The sequence below is a fragment of the Lepeophtheirus salmonis genome, chromosome 12 (assembly GCF_016086655.4).
Source record: "Lepeophtheirus salmonis chromosome 12, UVic_Lsal_1.4, whole genome shotgun sequence".
Lineage (NCBI taxonomy): Eukaryota > Metazoa > Arthropoda > Copepoda > Siphonostomatoida > Caligidae > Lepeophtheirus > Lepeophtheirus salmonis.
In genome coordinates this window covers 1,927,856-1,940,142 of record NC_052142.2, presented here as the reverse complement: position 1 = coordinate 1,940,142, position 12,287 = coordinate 1,927,856, and the positions used below count along the sequence as shown (strand labels likewise).

Below are 12,287 nucleotides of genomic sequence, written 5' to 3'. Positions count from 1 at the left end.
AGATCTATAAATTAAAACCTTAATTATATACCTTGAAATTTGAAACAAGTACTTTCAGGACGTCCAGTAATTATAAAAGTGTAATAAGATATTTTTTGAATCAATAGTCTTTTATTTATGTAACTATTTCAACCAAAAGTCACTGCCAGTCATGAAAACTTTTTTTCTGCTACTTCAAAAAAAGTTCAAAGCACGAAAAACTATTAAAAATATGGTTTTAAAAAGTGGACAACACTAACCACTAACAGTTTGCATGCTTCCTACAACATATCTTTGTTGATTTCCAGATCTGGAAGGCTTACAAGATTGGGGAGCAAGAAAAGTTATACTCACAGTTGTACATATGCCACCAGGCCAAATTATAAACTCTATACCTCTAACAAATAACTCAGTTCAAGGAAAAATAGACTGAATGGCTAAAAATATAGTATATAAATTGCGCAGCATTCTTGAATCTATTCAATTGTTATATACGGATTCATAAGATTTCCCGCCACAGGAACGAGTCGACTCTACTCTTTTGAGGCTTAGGTTGGTTTAGGTTTCTTCTTCGGTGAAAGTTTCAATCTGCCATCATTCCCATTGGAATTCGAGCATCTCTTATTGAGGATAAATCATCTCAGATCCCTTCTTTTGTCCTAATTCTTAGAGGACATGAAAGTATTTCTGTCATTAATGTGATCTAATATGAAAAGCACATCTAAATTAATAAGCCGAAAGTAATTATTGAAATAACTAATTTGATTGTATTTATTTTATCAATAAAACTAGCATTTTAACGGTCTAGGAACAATTATTAGTGTATTTAAGATCAGCAGAAATGGACTAAAAAATTGTATTTGTCTGTAATTGAAAAGTAAACTTGGCGCTAAATAGAAAAAAAAAACATTTTCACAAATGCCAATCTTTTAAAATATGTACAATACAGTTAAGAGCAATATAGGGTAGAAGAAGTCTGAAAGGGCCTAAAACCTTCCCATAGAGTTGGCCCCAGCCATACATACCTAAATTAACCAAATTAGATAATTACATAAGTGTCGAATAAGTTTTGTTAGACATGGTTCTGTCGTTATTAAATATGTATTTACATTTGTTCAATAAATAAATTAATTGATGGAATTAAAAATTGACTAAGGAATTTACATTAATGCATTTTAATTAAACTGGAGACAAATTCTCATTCTAAATTGAAATAATTGAATATATAAAGTTTTAATATTCATATTCTTTGATGAATATCAATAATGACCAAATTTATAACAATCGTGGTTAAAATGTCATTGTATCATACTAGAAAGGTACACATAAAAATTCGTTGAAAAAGCCTATAAGTCACTTCTTATGGTTCTCATAACTTGGCTTGATACATTGGAACTAGGAATTTACAGTCTTAGATAAACAACTTCGAGAATTAAAAACCTTTAGATAATTACGTAATGCAGCTTGTTTCGTTCTCTTTGGACAAGAAAGAGACGATCGTTCTATCTCCTTTTAGAAGATTTAACATGAATTGAGTAGATGCTAATATACTAAATATTCTACAGATTCAATTTTTTGTAGACTATAATTAGATATGGAAATTGCGCCAAACGTACAATCTGGCGAAAATTTTATATGATTTTAAACAAGACAGTGTTTAAAAAATTCATCAAATGCCCTACAAATAATTATGTATGCTACAAGACCCATAATGATATAATCTTTTTTCTGGCCTCTGTAAAAGAAATTAGTTGTTAAAAGCAGAAGATTTTCTCATCTTATTCTAACTTTCTACCCATAATTATCTAATTGAATTTCAAAACCCACAACTCCACTTATAAACTGCAATTCATGATATAAGACAGATACCACACAATTTGAGCCTTTCTTAAAAACTTCCTAAAATTATTTTAGAACAAGATTACAAAGACAAAAAACATTAGATAAAAATATACCTGCTCAGTTTCATAAAAAATGTATAAATTGGATGTTCATTTTCCTTCATTCTCAATAACAAAAAGTTTTACTTTATATAGAAAAATGAAATGTGTCTTTCCTATTTGAATTGATAGGTAAGGAATTGATTTAGCTGAACCAGCCATAATTTAATCAATGAATTCTCAGATATTCATTGCCTAAATAGATCTTCTTGTGAATAGATTTAAAACGATTATTTAAAGATGTGCTCAAGTCAAATCATGTTTTATTTTTTCCTTTGGATTATAACATATCTACAATTACACATATTACAACAGCTGTACGCCATTTTTTAAATCTGAATGTTTGTTCTCTGTCCACCTAATTAATCCAAGCAGCCAAGTAAATCCCTTGTCATCTGTATGTGTTTCTTTCTCTATGGGACAAACTTACACAGGATACCCCAACTCAGTATATTATATTCGCATGAAGGAGTGTTCTGATAAATGTGTTTTGGTCTTCTAAGGATTTCTCTGTATTAAGTAAAGAAAAACATCGTTATCGCATCTACTCTCTGTGTATTTTAAAAGAGACGTAAGTAGGCATGTTAATGAAGAAAACAAGCCTGATTCAGGAAGTTGAGACCATTGGACTTATGTTTCACGAAATAACTATAATGGAACAGAAACTATCAAACCATCAACTACAAATACTGAAATATTTATATATTTAATGATTATATATTTAAAAAATAAAAATAAGATATAAAATACCTACTATTGATTCAAAAGTTGATAAAGATAATTTTGTTATTCACCTTTTAGCAGCTGGATTGTTTTCTGTTGCATATTTTCTTTTCTCATGTACATTGTCATTCATAGAAGATGCCAAGTTTTTGACCATGTAATTAAAAGTTTTATTGGGGATTTATTTAAGAAAAAAAGAAGAAAAAATGACATTCTTTACAAAATTTGGAAAGTAATCAATATCAACCGTTAAATTCTTCAATATTATTAAATAAACACCTTATGAATATACACCGTGGATTTTGAAAAGAAAAAAAATAAACAATTAGTGGTTGCTTCCTGAAATATATCTTCTTTTAATTTTAGAGAAGAAAGAGTAGTCAAAAATACAAGATCTGATGTACAAATCAGTACTCCTATATCTTTTAAATCTGTTGAAAAATTAGAATTGTCTATTTGTTAAGAGAGATTAACAATCTTATCTTGTTTTAACAGATGTTTGCAATTCAAGCATTTGTTCCTCAATAAAAGTGAACGAGGAATATTCCCTGCACAGTAAAAATAATGTTCTTCATTTCTTCTAAATCATAAAAATTTAAGAAATCATCATCTTCCCACAAAGAAAGTCACTCCTAATGTCGTGCCTCTATTCCCAGGACGAAGGCACGACATTAGGAGTGACGTTTCTTTTTCAATGACTTGATTAACATTATTTATATGCTTCACTTTGTCTTGCATTAATTTTATTTCTTTTACTTCCACATTGTTAAATCTTATGAGATATTTTAACTGTATTTTTGTTTTTTCGACACGAAGAAATGACGAATGGAAAAACAGAAGTTAGCACCATTTAGCTGTCTGTACACTTAATTTTTTTTTATTTTTTTTTCATTTTTCATTTTGTCAGTCGAGATTACAAGTTATTAAACAAAACTATGCAAATTTGGAACGTTGTAACCTAAATTGTATCTTGCAACCTTTATTTGGATAAGAAACAGAAAAAAAAACCCTAAATATTTAGCCAATTCTTCCCAAATAAGGAAATATTATTCATTGATTGTTGGGAATTGTTCACAGCTTAAAAGGAGAATTTTAATTCAATCAATCAAAGTTCCAAATCATGATTAGGTAAATAGAAGTAGAACCCTCGACAGGTGACAATAAAATACAGTAAATATTTTTATGTTAGTTAGGTAAACATCTTTTAAATCCACTCTCAACCTCGAAAGTTAAAAGATTTTTTGAAAAAAACATATGGTAGCTACTGTTCTTCATTTTTTGCGCATTATTATTTATGAAATAGTTAGTAATTATTATATAGTTTAACTGATAATCCTATCAATGAGAGAGTATGAGAAGACAAGAATTATAAACGAGGTCCCTTGATTGATATAAATATACAAGTTCTATGTAATACGTTTTTGTAGCAATTTTTGATTTCATAATACGTAGAGTCAGCTGCTTTAAATCATACAAAAGTAAACTTATGAAAAGAAATGAGAACAACTGAGAGGAAAATACACAAAATCTTTCTTTATGTCAAAAAGCGTGTTACAGCTCGGTAAAGCCTTAAAACAAAGTAACGAAGCTCGACCGTCTTATTGAAGAGATACAATGGAGCAGCGTTTTAACATTTTCACAAGAATTCGTTTTTCATATGACGTCATTCAGTGAGTTTTCTTACTGACGTTAACTGGGACATAATAAAGTGGGCATGCATTCATATGAGCAAGATTTATTTCAGCAAGGGTCATCTTAGTAACATTCATTTGATTAAGTATTCATTTGGGTAAACTTCATTTGAGAAACGTTCATTTCAGTGACATTTTCATATAATAAATATTATGAAATATATTACGTCATTATTGAACGTCATCACTCATCACCCACCAGAGTGGTGTTCAAAATCAAATGAGAGAAATATTGACGGAGCAACTGAGGCTCTTATCCGATTTCGTCTCAACTCCGTAAGCTTATGTGAAGGGATGAATTTACAAAAAATATTGAGTGGGATGGTAATCAATTACTTCTATCGATGGGTTCTATCTAAGGATGTGAATTCTCCGATTATTTTCGTTTTCCAATGTTATGATAATAGTACACCTTTGATTTATGAGCCATTTTTGACTTGATTCAAAACTATATTACTTGTATTTAGTTCTTTTTAGGAAAAAGCTTCATTGAAGTTGGGACGAGTCTTTTTGGGTGCTCTTTCATCACTCTGCTTGCTTCTTTGAATACAGAAATATTCATCATTCTTCAGGGAAGAAATAAACTATAGATAGTCTCTATCGAAGGCTCTATTTTTTACCAATAAATACTACATTTGCCAATTTTCTATTAAGTATTATTTAATATGATACGAATGACCAATTAAATATCCAACTTTGCATGTCTATGTTTTCTTTTACAAAAGTACATAGATTACAATGCAACCTTCATAAACTAACATATTTTTAAGTGTGTTATTCTGGTTTTTCAATTTATTTTAAGTGTGTTGTAGAAATAAATCATTTGTATAGGTCCCGCCAAAATATACTGTCAGATAATTTATTCATCTTAAGTTACTATGACTAACAATGGGCAGATAATTTTTTTATAATCTTTTCAATTATTTTCGAGATATTACCTGTTTTTATCTTAAATTTATAGAAAATACCTTTGTCGTGAATTCAAGTATACATTTTTGCACTTTGTTGCCGGTATACCACATTCTCAATTTGATATTGATTTGGTATCCAAATAAAGGAATGCGTCATGCACATGTAAAACAGAACTTGTATCTAAAATCATGGTGAATAACTAAGAAGATAACAAATGATTTATTTACGTTTCATAATTTTAAGACCTAATGAAATTAACAGTCAATAAATTTCTTAAGGTTGTATTCTTCTTTTTTACAGAGGAATTACTCATTAAGGAGTCTTATAAATTCGAAAGAGACATGCATTTAAAATATTATATTATGTTTTGGCCAAAATATGATTTTTTTATTTGTCAAATGATGAATAATTGAATGATTTGCTTCATCAGGTGCGACCCCAGGATTTTATTTTGGGGGCTTAGTTTTTTGGAAAATATTTCTAGACTAAATTTTTGCCCCCAGATCTAAATTTGATAGAATGACTTTTCATTTTATAGAAAAGCAAGAAAATTATTATCTAAAGCTGACATGAATAAATACAATTTCTGATTATTTAGTCATAATGGTATTAACTTGTACTAGAACAAGCCAATTTTGAATGACCAATTGGAGATTTATACAGCTTATATAACATGGTTTATTCATGATTAAGTTACAATGATTTTAGCAGTCATCATTTTTGCCCATTTCAAGTTTATAACTATAAAGGATAATAAAAAAGGAAAGATCCAAAACTAATATAGTTTCATGTATCCCCACAGAAATTTTTGAGTGTGGGGTGTGGCCTGCGTGCTTCATGCAAGGAATACTAAAAACAACTGGAGGTGCCTTAAAATCGCGCTCACTTTTTTTCTACACGAGGAGGCTACACATTCTAACTTTGTTTTATAAATTATAATAAAGGAAATTAGGTTCACCAAAGTTATTTTTTTTTGTTTTTTTGTTATTACTTAATTAATAATGGTTAGAAGTGTTCTGTTCCTCGATGCAAACAGAGCTATGACTGCATACTAAGGATTCGAATGTGAGCTTTCACAAATTACCCACGAAGGACTCCAAATTCCTAACCGAATGGCTTTGGGCCATCCCAAGAGATACGATTTAATAGACACCAACAGTGAATTCAAGACTATTATTGAATCTTTAGATCAATCCCGTGATAAAGAAAAATCACTCCAACGAAGGTAAGCAATGCTCCCCAATACTATGAATATTGCTTGTGAATATCTGAGACAGCTCGTTTTTGGCTAAATTTCCTTTCAAATATTTTTAAAAGCACTGTTCAATGCTTGGTAATATCTGGACAACGAAATTATAGTATAATTCAGAAGCATTCCCTTCAAATTCTAAATTATGTACTTTAATATAATATTGCAATTTCTTCCCATGTAATTTTAATAATCAATAATACTTATAAATCATATATATTCACAGGTGGTTGAAAGCTGAAGCCATCCCATCAAAGTGGTCGAATCTGGGAAGCTACCTTTCTTCACTATCACCACCTCCAAGACCAACACAGGCATCAATAGAGTGCATTTGGAGAATGAAAGACAAGAAGCTCTGGAGTATGCAATGTTTATGGAAGAGATCGTTCTTTCGGCACAAGATCTCTATGACAAACTCTCTTCAGAATCATTGACCTCGGGGTTCTTGTAGCTTAAAACTCCAAAAGTTGCATTTGTCAAAATCATAAATTCAGATATGAAAGGGCTTGACATTACTGCTTACCTGGAGGTGGAAGAACACCTCTCCTTCAGAATTTTCTGTAACAACATCGACCTAAATAAGATCTTAGTATCACATTGCATAATTTTCTGAAAATAGAATTGACTTTGTAACTGAAGCCATCAACATTGCCGCTTTTCTGGGTTACACGGACGGTCTGACAGAGAAAGAACAATTTTAAAACATTTATGAACAGCTCCTTAATTTTTCTAACTCGGCAAAAATGGACCAAATTCCATTTTCCCATCTCGTTTTTATAATGGAGCAAATGTCTCATCTCTTCAAAAAAGCCTAAAGGTAGAAGATATTCTTCTGGACTCCATTTCGTTGGTTTGATTTGGCACATTGTTAGTTCTGGCCTCTACGAGCAAATATATACGTCCAATGCTCCGTCACTTCCGTCTCCGAGATATCTTAGGATCGTATCCAGTGTCATTACAGTAGAAAACAGTATTACCTTCATCCACGGCAATGTACTTAAAAGCACGAATAAGAAGATGTTTGAAGAGCAGAGAAAAAAATATAAAACTGAGGATCGACGATATTTATTTGGCCCAAAGAATAGAGTTTGTTAGAGGAAAATTTGTGGGAACTACAAATAATCAAACTTCTAAAACTGTCCTCACCTTGATAATCAAGTCAGCCTCGAGTAAGTACATGGACGTTGTTGCCCTCATCCCAATGGTAAACTTGACAACGTAGTTCCTAAACTTATAAACCGGTTTTACGATGTACAACAACAGGAATGGCCTGTTGAAGAAATAGTTAGCATGGTACATAAATCAATTTAAAATATCTGCTTCTAAAATAAAGTGAATTCTTCTCGTCTTATCAATCCGTTATGCCTATATCAACAAAAATAAGTTAGTGAATATACTTACTTGTACTTCAGTGAAAAATTGTTTATTGAAAAAATATCCAAAGGATACTACTGAAACGTAAATAGTTTCCTTATTTGACACAATTCAACTTGTTCAAGTCGATCCTTACAAGGCCAAAGAAAGAATACTTTCTAAAATCTTATCCCTGAAAGTAAATCAATATGATATGCAAATTGAGAACATTATGGGGAAATCTCCCTGCTATATAACTTTATCTATAGGATCTTCAACACCAGCAAGGAATAGTATTTATCTAGTCAGATATATATCACAATCATTATCCAAAAACTTGCTCTGTTTGCACATCTCTAAAAATATATAACTATGATATAACCTTAAATTAGGAAAATAACTAAAGTAAATACTCAACTACCGTTAGTTATTATAATACCTTCAACTAGAAATGAACTTCTTAGAAACTTAAGTAGAAGTGATATACATTCAAGTTTTTTAGCCATGATCAGAGATTCCTATTATGTCTACAGTTTTGTCTACACTATGGGTAGTCATATTCTAGAATTACTTTACTTTTAGTTGATAGTATTATTATAGTTTTTAATAGGTAAATAGTAATTGAGTATTTACCCTGTATTTTATCCAATATCCTATGAAAAACCATAAACAACTTGAAAATCTGGTGACTGTTTTTCTACCTATGTTCCTAAAGTATCGATAAACTTTTCAACGTTGTGGGGAAAAATTTGGCATTGCTTACTGAAGATAAAATATTTGCGATCATCACTTCAACAACAAAAGCATTGCCAAACTACATTCAAACTAACATTCGTACTAATGTACTTCCAATATTATATTTTTATCATTACATACGAAATAAAAACTATTTTTATACTTATGTAGAAAAAAATATATGCTAAATTAATGTCGAAAGTAATATAAATTTAGTTTTAATTTATCTGGGTATAAAATGAAATTATTAAATTAAAGGATAAATATAATTTAGAATAAGTTAAAAAATTGATTAATTTAAGATTGTGATAAATTGTTACGAGTCGGATTAATTTATCAATGTTCATAAATCATACTAGTCATTTCTCCTTTTTGTAGTTACAGGAAAAGGGAGAGTCAGCCTTCTTGTGTCAGCACGATATTTTTGTTTCCTTTCCTGTATTTCTGGTATTCCTTGATTATATCTTAAGTTGATAATATTGTAGAGAAAAACACATGCAAGGAGATGGGGCAAAAAAATACATATGGTATCATTGTTTAAAATACTTATGTGATTATCATCTGCCTGCTTTATTATGATTTTTGAGGGTATAACGAAAGTATTTATTAACAAAATGTTTAATCAAGATATACCATGAATAATTGACTTCGACGTTTTTTATCCGTTACAGTAGATTTTATAACATCACACTCCATGAAATTGTAATTCATTATACCCCTTATTCTCAGAATAATAGCTAATGGAACGACAAAGTAGAGTATTTCGAAATATATTTGAAGTTCCAAGTTAAAAAAAGAAGGCTTTAATTAAATATAATCTACATAATAAAAAATATACCATCATACATTTATGTTAAATATACAAAATAAAACAATTGGCATCATATAACTAATAACAATAAATTTATATATACAAAATATTGAAATAATAGATTGATCCAAATAATATTTTCTTGTTCTGACACCGGAATCCTGTTAAATATGTCATAACTTTAGGTTGCAAAACACAATCGAGACGTGGAGTTTAATCAAAAAGATAATCACCCCTCTTCTTCATGTGGAAGTTGCTATATACAATTTTGCACAGGATAGATATATCTCTACCGAGGAAATCTTACTAACTATTAATAATAAAGTAAATGTCAAAATCATAAAATTAGACAATAAATATACTAATATAAAAAAAATGTTACAAATAAATCCATCTTAAAGATTTAGAGCAAAAGCTAATTATGTAGTAATGTCTGGCGATATTACTCTTTATTAAGAGCAAAAAAAAAGATTTCCCCCCGTTATTTATGCTTGTATAACAACATACTATTATCATGAAGGATATACCCCATTGCTAATTATAATGCTACACCCAATGTAACTACCCCCGTTGTTGTGACCATTTAAGTAGTTGTTTTTGCCTTTTATGAGTTATCTGAACACCATTTCTTGGAGCCTATCAACCATAGCTAAGTCTTAAGTGATAAAACAAATAATATTGATCGACTATGTAATATTGGAAAGCCTAATTATCATACCCAAGTCTTTAAGTGAGGAAACTAGTCTCAGACAAACTAGTTGCGAACCATCCAAAGCTACTACCCCCGTTGTTGTGACCATTTAAGCAGTGTTTTTTGCTATTTAATGAGTTGTGTATCATAATTCAGAATATGTTTAGCTAAAATAGAATCGTATTTTATGGTTAGATTTAAAAAAAATTGAATACTTACTGTTAGGTAATACAAAATTCAGAGTTCCATTTGGAAATTAGTAAATATTTTATACTTTTTACTGATAACTTGATCGTCATTTGGTGTAGATGACTCAAAACATTTTTATATGTATTTCTATAAATGACATCAGTACCAAAATCCTCCATTAATTTAAAGATGGTTCCTCGGGAAGGGATAGGTTTAACCGTGTATTTCTCCATAAATTTTTTTGAACGCAGATGATTAGCAATGGATAAGGTTATCTTACATACAATAAGACTCTTTGTGAGATCAGAGTTAAAGTTTAACTTGATGTATTCATCATTAACTTGATTTTTTAGATGAATATCCATGCTCAGGATATGAGATGAGGATAATGAGTGGCGTGTAATTCTAGACGGGGACTAAAGCACATTTGTATCGACAAATCCGACAAACCATCTGTTTCTCATTCGGTAAGTATTTTCCAAATTCCTGGGCCTCCATTTTGAGAAATCCAGACAGAAGGCGACATTATTTTAGGCATTTTATTCAGTTCTCTATCGACTATCACCATCTAATATTATATTAATATTGAATAATAAAGGCGGGAATGATAATGTTCCTGATTGATAGAAGAAGATGTATATTATTTAATCAATGATGCCATAAGTAGTTCTTCTCTTCTCCTCGCACGTTTTTCTATTCTTACCAAAATTATCACCCTTAGTTAGTGTTTGGAAACATAACTAGTGCGAGGAGAAGAGAAGAAATGATTATGGCATCATTGATTAAATAACATACATCTTCTTCTATCAATCTAGAACGTTATCATTCCCGCCTTTATTATTCAATATTAATATAATATTAGATGGTGATAGTCGATAGAGAACTGAATAAAATGCCTAAAATAATGTCGCCTTCTGTCTGGATTTATCAAAATGGAGGCTCAGGTTTTGGAAAATACTTATCGAATGAGAAACAGATGGTTTGTCTGATTTGTCGATACAAATGTGCCTTAAGTCCCCGTCTAGAATTACACGCAACTAATTATCCTCATCTCATATCAAGAGCATGGATATTCTTCTAAAAAAATAAAGTTAATGATGAATACATAAAGTCAGACTTTAACTCTGATCTCACATAGATACTTATTGCTTATAATATAACCTTATCCATTAACTCTGATCTCACAAAGATGTTTATTGAATGTAATATAACCTTATCCATTGCTAATCATCTACGTTCAAAAAATTTATGGAGAAATACACGGGTAAACCTATCCCTTTCTGAGGAACCATCATTAAATTAATGGAGGATGTTGGTACTGATACATATAGAAATACATATAAAAACGTTTTGAGTCATCCACACCAAAGGACGATCAAGTTATCAGTAAAAAGTATAAAATATTTACTAATTTCGAAATGGAACTCTGAATTTTGTACTATGTAACAGTAAGTATTCAATTGTTTTTAAATCTAACCCTAAAATATGATTCTATTTTAGCCAAAATTATCAAGAATTATGATACTCAAATCATTCAATGGCAAAAAAAGTGCTTAAATGGTCACAACAACGGGAGTAGTAGCTTTGGATGGTTCGTAACTAGTTTTTCTGAGACTAGTTTCTTCATTTAAAGACTTGGGTATGATAATTAGGTTTTCCAATATTACATAGTCAATAAATATTACTTTTTTTATCACTTAAGGCTTAGCTATGGTTGATAGCCTCCAAGAAATGGTGTTCAGAAAACTCATAAAAGGCAAAAACAACTGCTTAAATGGTCACAACAACGGGGGTAGTTGCATTGGGTGTAGCATTATAATTACCAATTGTGTATATATGTTGTTATATAAGCATAAATAGCAGAGAAAAAAATCTTTTTTGATGCTCTTAATAAGGATTAATATCGCCAGACATTACTACATAATTAGCTTTTGCTCTAAATCTTTACGATGTCATGTTAGAAAACTACAATAAGTCAAGAATGGTTGCCTGAATTGTCTTATCAGTTAAATTT

General features: G+C 30.2%; 1 protein-coding gene and 2 long non-coding RNA genes across 3 annotated transcripts in view; 1 reads left to right on the top strand and 2 right to left on the bottom strand.

Moving 5' to 3' along the window:
* LOC121126726 (uncharacterized) overlaps nt 1–7,826 on the top strand; it is a 48,423-nt gene extending 40,597 nt beyond the window's left edge. The window contains exon 7 of the transcript XR_005867118.2: nt 6,721–7,826. The gene's annotated coding sequence lies outside the window, so the exon portion shown is untranslated. The remainder of the gene's footprint in view (nt 1–6,720) is intronic.
* Nucleotides 2,163–6,724, bottom strand: LOC139906874 (uncharacterized). The gene is made up of 2 exons (XR_011782980.1): nt 2,674–6,724; nt 2,163–2,608 (listed from the first exon to the last, which is right to left on the bottom strand). It is a non-coding gene; the product is annotated as an uncharacterized lncRNA (long non-coding RNA).
* A 1,510-nt stretch (nt 7,827–9,336) lies between the features above and the next one.
* Nucleotides 9,337–10,439, bottom strand: LOC139906872 (uncharacterized). Its single transcript, XR_011782977.1, has 4 exons — nt 10,304–10,439; nt 10,112–10,251; nt 9,921–10,048; nt 9,337–9,703 (listed from the first exon to the last, which is right to left on the bottom strand). It is a non-coding gene; the product is annotated as an uncharacterized lncRNA (long non-coding RNA).
* Between the last annotated feature and the right edge of the window lie 1,848 nt (nt 10,440–12,287).